Raw genomic sequence first — 9,707 nt, 5'->3', positions numbered from 1 at the left:
CAACGAATTCAATACCAATCGTATCTACTCCGGAAGAAGAGCATGAGAAGATGATACTACTAGATTACCCAAAACATCTACTATTGGGCCATAGAGGAAGGAATACCTAGAGAGCCGACTCGTACCCCCTTGCCTAAAACACCCGCAAATTTAATTTCAGATAATTGGTATACATCTCTCTTATTTTTCTCTATCTGTGAATACGTGTGAAAGGTATAATGCGTTTAATACCTTCCTTTCGACAGTAGATGCCCTCACAAACGGGTTTGTGTTTTAAATTTAATCATGATTTTGGTTTGTGTATGAACTTGATTGAGCTATCTGAGCTTAAATAGCTCATTATAGACACCCACCTTTCAATAAATTTGTACAGAAATAAAAATAAAGGTTCGTGTTTTGAATTTATTATTATTATTTTATGAATTAGTTCGTCTAATGAGCACTTAAATTATTGTTTTGAGCAAAACTCCACTGTTGAATGTGTTGGTGCCATTTAAAATGCACGGGAAAAGTACCACATATAAGCACTGTGGAGTTTTTTCTCTCATTGCAGCTTGTAGGGTGGAAGAAAAAACCAACCGAAGTCGCTTCTCTAGGTATTCCTTTCTCTATGTATAGGGCCTGGCTACACAGTAGGCCTGTTCCATTGGAGGTGGTAGTTTACTCGTGAGTAGAAATCTAGTACAACAACTACACATTCCTATCTCCTCGAGTAGAAGGTCATGTGTTTATTCTAGTACTAGATCTACTCATGAGAAAACTACCACCTCCAATGGAACGGGGCTAGTGTTGTGCCCAATCACGCTCCAATTCACATTTTCTAGAAACAAACGTCAAAAAGAGGAAAATCCTCACCACCCTTGTCTACAAACTGACTGGTTAGGCGATTGAAAAATCACCGTGTAGCCCAGCACATTTGTAGACTAATACCTTAAGGGCCAGTTGTACAAATATTTGATCCGTGGATCAGCAACTTTTATCATGTGTATTCAGTGGTAAAATAGATTTCTAGCACTGGTTCTAGGTCCATATAGGTTGAAATAGCTAAATCCGTCCTTGAACCAAAGTTGATCCACTGCTAATCCGCCGAAATCGGCGAGTTAAATTCCTGACCCGAGGCTGAACCACGTTTGTACAACTGGCCCTAAATGTGGATCTGGATCAATTTTGAATGCTTTCTATCGGTATCATTAGTTGCGTTCCTTTGAAAATATTTATCTACTGCTTAGTACTTAAAGCTGCTTTGAACTACTTTTTCAGTATAGGAAAAGTAGTTCAAAGTAGTTTTAAGTACTAAGCAGTAGATAAATATTTCCAAAGGAACGCAACTATTTTCATTAAACACCAAAAATTAGTTCCTATTTTGACAAGTAGATGGCTTTTGTAAGTAGTCGGTAGGGAGAAAAGAGTACGAATTGGATAATAAACAGACATAAGCGAAAAAGAGATGAATAATACATAAATCTGCATCCATATTGATTTTATTTTGTAATCATGATCTATACCCAACTAACATTTTTGCTTCTGGGTTTCAAGTCCAAATTCTCACCTATAAGGCTGGTATTTATACTTCTAAGAAACTTTTTAGGAGTATCTTATAGTGGGATTATAGGTGTGATGAGAAAATTATCTATAAGCACACTATAACGATGTCGAGAAGCATTTAATCCTATAGGAATCCACGACAGAGGTCATTAGAAGCTTCTTATCATGATTACAATTTTATTCTTATAAAGCGTTACAGGTTTATAGAAGGAATGATACTCATCCTCTCGATTTTTCTGTATACGACGCCGAAAAACGGTACTCTGCACCATTTAACGAAATTCTTTGGATAAGTGCGTTGGTTTTTTTAGGTTTCCTCTTTATTTTTAGTAATTATTTTATTATACGAAACAATGGCAAATGCGTGGAGAAAAATAAAAAAATCGGGAAATTACAAAAAAGCCTAAAAAAAGACAATGAAGACTTTATGAAAAAAGTGAATGAACTAAGAAAAAATTAGCCAAAAAAGTGAAACATCAGGCGTCTTCAACAACATTCAGCCAATTGATGAGAGCGAATTTTCTTTGCCAGAAGGATCAAATTCAATCCATTCGGAAATGTTTTCCAACATAACACGTATGTATGATTTTTTTTTTGTCTATACGTTAAGTAAGAAATTAACTCTGATCTAAAATTTTGTTTTTTTTTACAACTCCAATAATTATTTTTAAAATTTCTCGAAAAATCTTAAATTAAGTTTTTAAATTTTACGCTTTATTTGTTGAGTCTTACAAAAATTTACCATTAGCCTAAAGAACTGTAAGATCTTGCTTCAAATGCAACATAACATATAGGAACATTTCTTGAATTTCAAGAATAACTTGGTGCACTTGTAAAGCTTAACCAGCAGCATGTTGTAGATCTCCCTGAATTGTTTTAAAAAAAGTTTAAACAATTGATATAACTTCAAAAATGTGTCCTAACTGTTGACTATTAGACTACAGAGGTAAGACCGTAGCTCGATATTGCCAGCGGTGGCAGCAACTCTAAACAAAATTAATCTCTCTGAGACCTAAAAACACTAGGCAACTCATCAACAGGACTACTGGAGGAATGCGGACCAGAGTAGCTGGCAAACGCTACAAATCAATCTTCATATCGGACAGTTGAATATAACTATCGAAAAAAGTTATGTCGACTTCATTAATCTTTGAGTGTTTTTTCGACTTTATTAATCTCTAAGTTATATTATTAAAGACATCAAACAATTTTGTCACACCTCTGGCATACTGCATTCAAATTTTCCCATTAGAATATCCCTTAAATCGGTTTAGAGCAGCTGTAATAAAAAAGAAACTGTCGATTGGAACATTGTATACAAGACGTTTCAATGTCAGCGGTTCAACTACCGACCAATTTAGAACAAGGTTGGTATACTTCTTTTGATCTTCTTGCGCCACATCTAAAAAAAAGGTTTCACACACTTTAGACGTCAATAAAAAGTCATCGTTTGTTGTTTATTTTTGAATTTTATAGTTGGGAACAGACTCGGTACCAAAAATAACCAAATAATACTAAATTCGGCAGTCTCAGACCGAGTGTGGAACGGACCATTGACCTACTATAATGGACTGATAGTCGTTTGACTTTTGCATACAAAAATTGAAAAAAAGTGATTCCAGTTCTTTCTAGCTCTACTAGCGGTATAAACTTAAGCCAGAACTAAAATTGTCGGATCGTCGGATGAAAACGGAGGGGAACAACGCTCGCAACCGCAATCGACGGATGAAAACTTGTCGAAAATACAAAGAAAACAACAACAATTGACAGTAGCTTCCAACTGCATCCACCAATTATGGTTCTGGCTTTAGACGGAGAAAAGTTTTAATGAATGACATTTGTTGTCAAAAGGTAGTGCTTTCTCTGTTTTTCTATATTTGTTCCTTTCGCACTTCGCACAACATAAACAAAAGAAACTACAAACATGGCGGTGCGGCTTTTTTCTTCTTTTTTTTTTGTTTTTATTTGTTTCGTTTAAGTGGTGTAGGGTGTAATACTTAAAATAAATTAACAAAATAAATAAATAAATGAACAAAATACTCGTAATAAAGAAAGTGTTTCAAATACAATACACAAAATTTTTATATTTTTCGTTTCTTGATTTTTTTTCAATTTGTGTTTACATTTTTTTATGAACAGAACAAACTACAAACATGGTGGTGTGGCTTTGTTTGTGTTTTTAATTGAAATTATTTTGTTTTAGTGGTTAAGTGCTTAAAATATCTAAATATTTGAAGAAAAAATAATTAAAAAAAAGTGTTTGGAAAAAATTAGGTATTTTGATATTTTTCGTTTGTTTATTTATTTTTTTTTGTAGAAATTTTTAAGAGCGAATATCAATTGTCAAAAATGTTGCACTTATTCTCCGCTTTTGTTTAAAGCGCTAGTATCGGGAAGAAACAAGTGGAACCAACCCGAGCGTGCTTCTAGCAGTTCATATATATTAAGTCAATGGAACGGACCTATTTTAAAGGAGAATGGGCATTTTGGACGTTTGGCGGCCATTAATGAAATTGGTATCAAATGAAAGAACTATAACTTAGGAATAACTTTTACTATGGACGTTTATTAGTAGTTTTAATGCATTGTGCAATGTGAAAAGGACAAAGTGAATAATATATTGATTTTGAATACAAAATATGATTCTCTGTCATTTTCCCTGAGCTTGAAGACATTAATCTTGAGTATCCGACCAATAGAACTCTTAATATGTATAAGCTTTTTAAAACAACACTATCGAGACTTAAATTTTTCATGTGATTCAAACTAACAAAACATTGAACAAAAAACTAAAAAAAAACTCAAAAGTGTGGTTTTAAAAATGTTATATTTCGGTCTCTATTTGTCGGATATTCAAGGTTAGGGTCTTCAGGCTCAGGAAAAATGACAGAACATCCGCATTTTGCATTCAAAATACATTTTTAAGTTATAATATTGAGAAAATTCATAAAGTATTAAATGCAAATATGCATTTTATCCATTTGTTAGGCACGTCCCAGGGAAAAAAAACTTTTGCAAAATACTTTTATGACTTAACAACATCAATAAAGGACAAAATCATTTTTGGCCGCGCAGCGTTCGCGTTCCATATAAATTTGCCCATTCTCCTTTAAATTTTATTAAAACAAAGAAAAAAAAGAAGCAATTATTGAGGAATATACAGACAAACAGATATGTGTCACCCATACGAAACAAGAATTTAATCACGAATAGGTACAGAGAAACCCAATAACACAATAATACAAACTGTTTTTCGCCGGTTGCGTTTTTAAACACAAGTACAAGCCTTACAGCTGCTGCCTATGTCTGCTATCAAGAAACGATCTAACATCTACGTACAAGTTATCAAAGTTGTAACAACTCGATGTAAAAAAAACACAAATTTGTTCTGGTTAACTAACTAAGAGTGACTTTATTAATTATTTTACTTTCTATTTATAAAATAACAAAAAGATGAATTGACAAAAGGTTGATTAATGTAAATGTTTTAATTTTTAAGAAATTGCAAAATTAACAAATAAAATATTAGGTGTCTGCATTGTTAGCAACGGAAGTTAGGTAGGAATGTAAATGGGAATGTGAATGGAAAGGCATTGTGTTAACTTACATACCAACATTCCAATCATTTATATATTCACTCGACAACTGGTACTGCAGCTCTTATTGGAAAAATGAAAAAATTTTAGTCTCAAAGCGAAGCAAGCAACCTCTTCCGAAGCCCGATAGCAGCATCATAAGTTAACAATTACCTATCGAAGAAGATAAATGCTCCCATTAACTGTGAGAGTGAGTCAACACAAATTATCAGGAAATTTCGCAGAATTGTGTCTCGGGTAAGTTTTCCCAAACAAAAGAATTCAGAAAGGATTTATGTTTTACGGTTTTGCCTATTCATTCAAGAGACTTGCTCTTTTAATACCTACTCGGTAAAAAAAAAACAACGGTGTCGAGACAAAGGGCAACAAGTGTTATACTGACTCGTACAAGACTTAGAATTAATCTTAAAAGACAAAGAACGCAATTCAATCATTCAGAATTACGTTTGAGCATGTCCTAAAAATGTTGAAAACAACATTACTTTTTTTTCTAGCAGCTGTAGTTTATTCATTGTTTTGGAGATATGAAAAATTAAATATTTCAAAAACTAGAGTTGCTAAATAATAAAATTGGATAGAAATCTTTTTGGAAAATTTTAAAAAGTTGAAAATTGTTGGCCAGTGTTATTAACATCTTATTCGGGTACCTATCAATAACAAAAAATAAACAAATAGATACATATTTGTCGTTATTTTGAATTTTAGAAATCAATTCACTACGCATGGTCTAGGTTATAATTTTTTACTCGCCGTGTTTTTTTTACTTTTTAGTATTTAAGGCTAGTACGTAACTGAAATATGAGTAAAAGCACAAACTTCATATAAATACAAGAAAAATTATTATTTAGTAAACATTTTAGAAAATATAATGAATTGATATATATATATTTTTTTTCTTTATATTCATAAACATTAACTCAATCAATTCAATTTTAAATCATGAATATGCTTAGCTTACCATTTGACTGTGAAATTTCTTGTTTGTGCGAAGTTTTGAATCGAGTTCGTGCAAGTCATCCAAATTGTCAATCGGATCCATAAATTGAGGAATTATACTGGAACTCACTGACGACGGCGGCGACGCTTCGGAATTCTTTTTGTCTACTATTTGTATGACTCGATCAACTTTTGTGTTCAATTCATACACATACATAATTGTACAAATGATCTACTTTTTTATTTAATGCAACTATAGTTTCAGACATGGTACCCAACATTGCCATTACATCGCAAAGGGTGATTATTTTTGTTGATGGTGATCTCTGGGTCTCATAGTCATTTTAAGATTTGTATAGCTGTTGTTGCTGCGGCTGCGATTGTTGTGCATTTGTTGAGAAATCAGTGGTAAATTGATCCTGACTCGTAATTTTACATGCCTAGGGAGAAAATTAAATGATTGATTTAAGAAGCGCACAAATCTAATATTTATACGGTAGTAGCACATGCAACGGTAATCGTAGTGAAAGTATACTGCTAGCTAACCCATTTACAATATTCACTTATTCATTTCATTTAATATGCTTCGTTTTTATTTTGAGTTAGAAATTTAGTTTTGTTCTCTTTATTTGTATACTGCAAATATCTTGGCAAACTAAATATTTTTCAATCATCCAATGCATCCACAAGCTGTAAGCAGGTGTTGCAGCTCTACAAAATTTGCCGCCAACAGGACTACGTATCGTTTTATATGTACCGTTATTGTGGATGTGTGAGCCCCATTAGGTAATAAAATTTGTTTTAATGTGTGTACATACCAAGCTATTGAAATTCAAACGGTCTGAATCGGGATTTTGTTGTTTGTTGTTGGCTGATAATGTAGCACGACGTTTTATTAGCAATTTCTGTTTTGGCGGTTGCATAATGGTTTTACCACATTCACTGTTGCTGGTGTCGGTTTTGTATCTCATTTTCTCTATTTCTTTCTCAGCTGCTTCGTAGTCCCAATTTCTATTTTCTCTTTTAAGGATGCATTTATGTTTGCTCCATCCGCTTCCAACGGGAAGGCTGTTTGGGTTTCTGATTGATGAGAATGCAGCGGAACCAGCCGCTGCAGTTGGCCAATTAAGAATCCCATTTTTATCCCACCCACTCGGAACAGCTGTGTTAGGAGTCAGGTTACCTTAGGGCTTACTTCGGTATATGAGAAGTCGCGGGTGGCACGCTTGTGGTTGCACAGCTAAACTCGTGGATAAATGGGTGTGGTTCTTGCCACTCCTCAAAATACCTCCTGCTCTACTAATCAAAAAGAATAGTGCCGATAGTAAAAGGAAAGGAAAGTGGAAAGAAAAAAGAAAGAGGATGTGAATTATAAAAGGAAAGAAAAAAAACTATAAAAAAACTATTGCTGAAAAGAAAAAAAGTGAAGATCAAATCCAGGAACGTGAACATCATCTAAGGAAACGTAAGTATAGTGCTTCAGTAATTATTTAAAATCTAACCTAACTAACCTAAAATACCCTACACCGTAAAACTAAATTCCTAAATAAAATACCTAACCATCACCAATATACCCTAACTAACCTAATCTAAACGAAATTCTACCATCACCAAAATAATATATATATATATAGATACAAAAATAAGCCCTAAAAGATACTATACCTAAAGCACATACTTTTTTTATTTCCCCAGATAACTGCTCTGCTGAAGTTACGAGCGCTCGCCTGGTGTTATCGACGAATTTTGGCCTGTCCTCCCTTGTATCTTAGAGATATTTCCAAACGCTATCTTCTTGGCCGATGTTTTGAAGAATAGCCCCGAAAGATTATTTTCCAGCTGAAATCTAAGTCTGTCGAAGAGTTCAGGTCAGTCATGTCTTCTAAAGAAAATCCATATTACCAGTGGACGGCTTTGTCAAGCCTCCACACACCTTTAGCTAAGTATTCAGCACTCCATTATAAACACTTTTGTTACACTTCAAATCATAATTTTATTAAAAATCTTCATTAAAATCTAATTAAAATTTAAATTGAGCTCTCCCGCTCGTTTCTTTTGCTTATAACTAATTCAATTCAAAATTCGAAATTCAATAAAAAAATGATATATATGTATGTATGTAATAAAAATATAAAAAGAAAGATTGTAGCTTGGCAGTTTAGTGGTTTCCACCTTTAATAATATATATATGGACCTTTGTGTCCCAAAAAAAATTGTTTTAGTTCACTCACCAGATTCTCGATCCTTCGATGTTCTGCCGGCGCAGCACCTCGACGAATCCCTTTTGTGTCTTTGTGCACAATATTCACTTTTGGAGATTTAATATATTATTAATTATTAAAAATGAAAATTCACACTTTTTCCAAAACTTTTAAATCTTCTTTTGTAAAAGGAATTAAAAAAAACTAAATTTAACTTAAAATAAAAAAAAAAAACAATTTGGAGAACTTAATTTTAACACTTATTGTTTAAAATCTACGTTAAAATCTACGTTTTCTTCAAAAAAATTGTTCTTTTTAAATTCACTTTCTTTTGTTCAAAAAAAATTCACTTCGCTGACGCTGGTTGAATTCCTTATTCTTTTTCTTTCTAGAAGTCCCTCCTTTGTATAGATGTATATATACTTTCTATATATATACACTATCTTGAGTGGAGTCTTCTTCAAGCTTCTCGTACTTTCGACCTTTGTTCTCTACGAACAAAGCAAAGTTTCCTTAGGAATTGATTCCAGCTGCTTCTGGTGCAATATATGTATACATGCACATATAAAAAAAACCCCAGCAGAGGAATAGATTGATTCGATCTTCGACCTGGTAAAATTCATAATTTTTAGTTTCTTTGTAAGATTCTATTTTAGATTTTATAAATCACATACCTCTGCTTTGTATAATCTTTGATTTTGTACTCTAGATTTTCTAGAAATTCCCCAAAAAGAGTTCCTTTTGTCTTCTCACAAATTGGATTTCTATATACGTATATATATATATGTCTATACACCTAAATTGACTTTTATTATACTTTAAATTAAACTATTAAATCACTTTTAATTACCTTTTGTAATATTTCAAAAAAATGTATAAATTTACTGTCTTTTGCGATAAAATTTGCAATAAAACATGCACAGTAAAAAAAAAAAATGCAAAAAAAATTTAAATTCCGATTTAAATATTCGATCACTGCACTTAGCCGTTGCTCTATTCGAATTTGAATTCAATTTTGCAATGATCATGAAATCTTAATGCATTATCTAGTTTCGTTATCTTTCTGTAAAAATGTATACATAGTTACCTCTATATCTGAGTGAGATAACAAACTTGCTACAAAATAGTGGGTGGGGAAATATCTCCCATCCTTATCAATTTTTTTCTAACCCCCCTTGTCCATAGTCTAAGTTTACACACACATGTAAACACATAAACAATAATACTAACATTTGATTCCCTTTAATTAATCCCATAGTAATCCCAATTAGTCGTACTAACACCATTTGAACTAACCTTAAACCTAAAACATGAAAATTCCCTTAGAAATCCAAAAAAACATAAACACGAACAAACCTAACTGAGCGAAAATTGTGGAACGCATTTTATTTCCCCCTTTTCCTTTAAAAATGAGTGTGACAGATATATA

Source organism: Episyrphus balteatus, chromosome 1 (assembly GCF_945859705.1).
Source record: "Episyrphus balteatus chromosome 1, idEpiBalt1.1, whole genome shotgun sequence".
NCBI classification, from domain to species: domain Eukaryota; kingdom Metazoa; phylum Arthropoda; class Insecta; order Diptera; family Syrphidae; genus Episyrphus; species Episyrphus balteatus.
The sequence above is the reverse complement of the archived record's forward strand: the minus strand, read 5'-3'. Positions refer to the sequence as shown.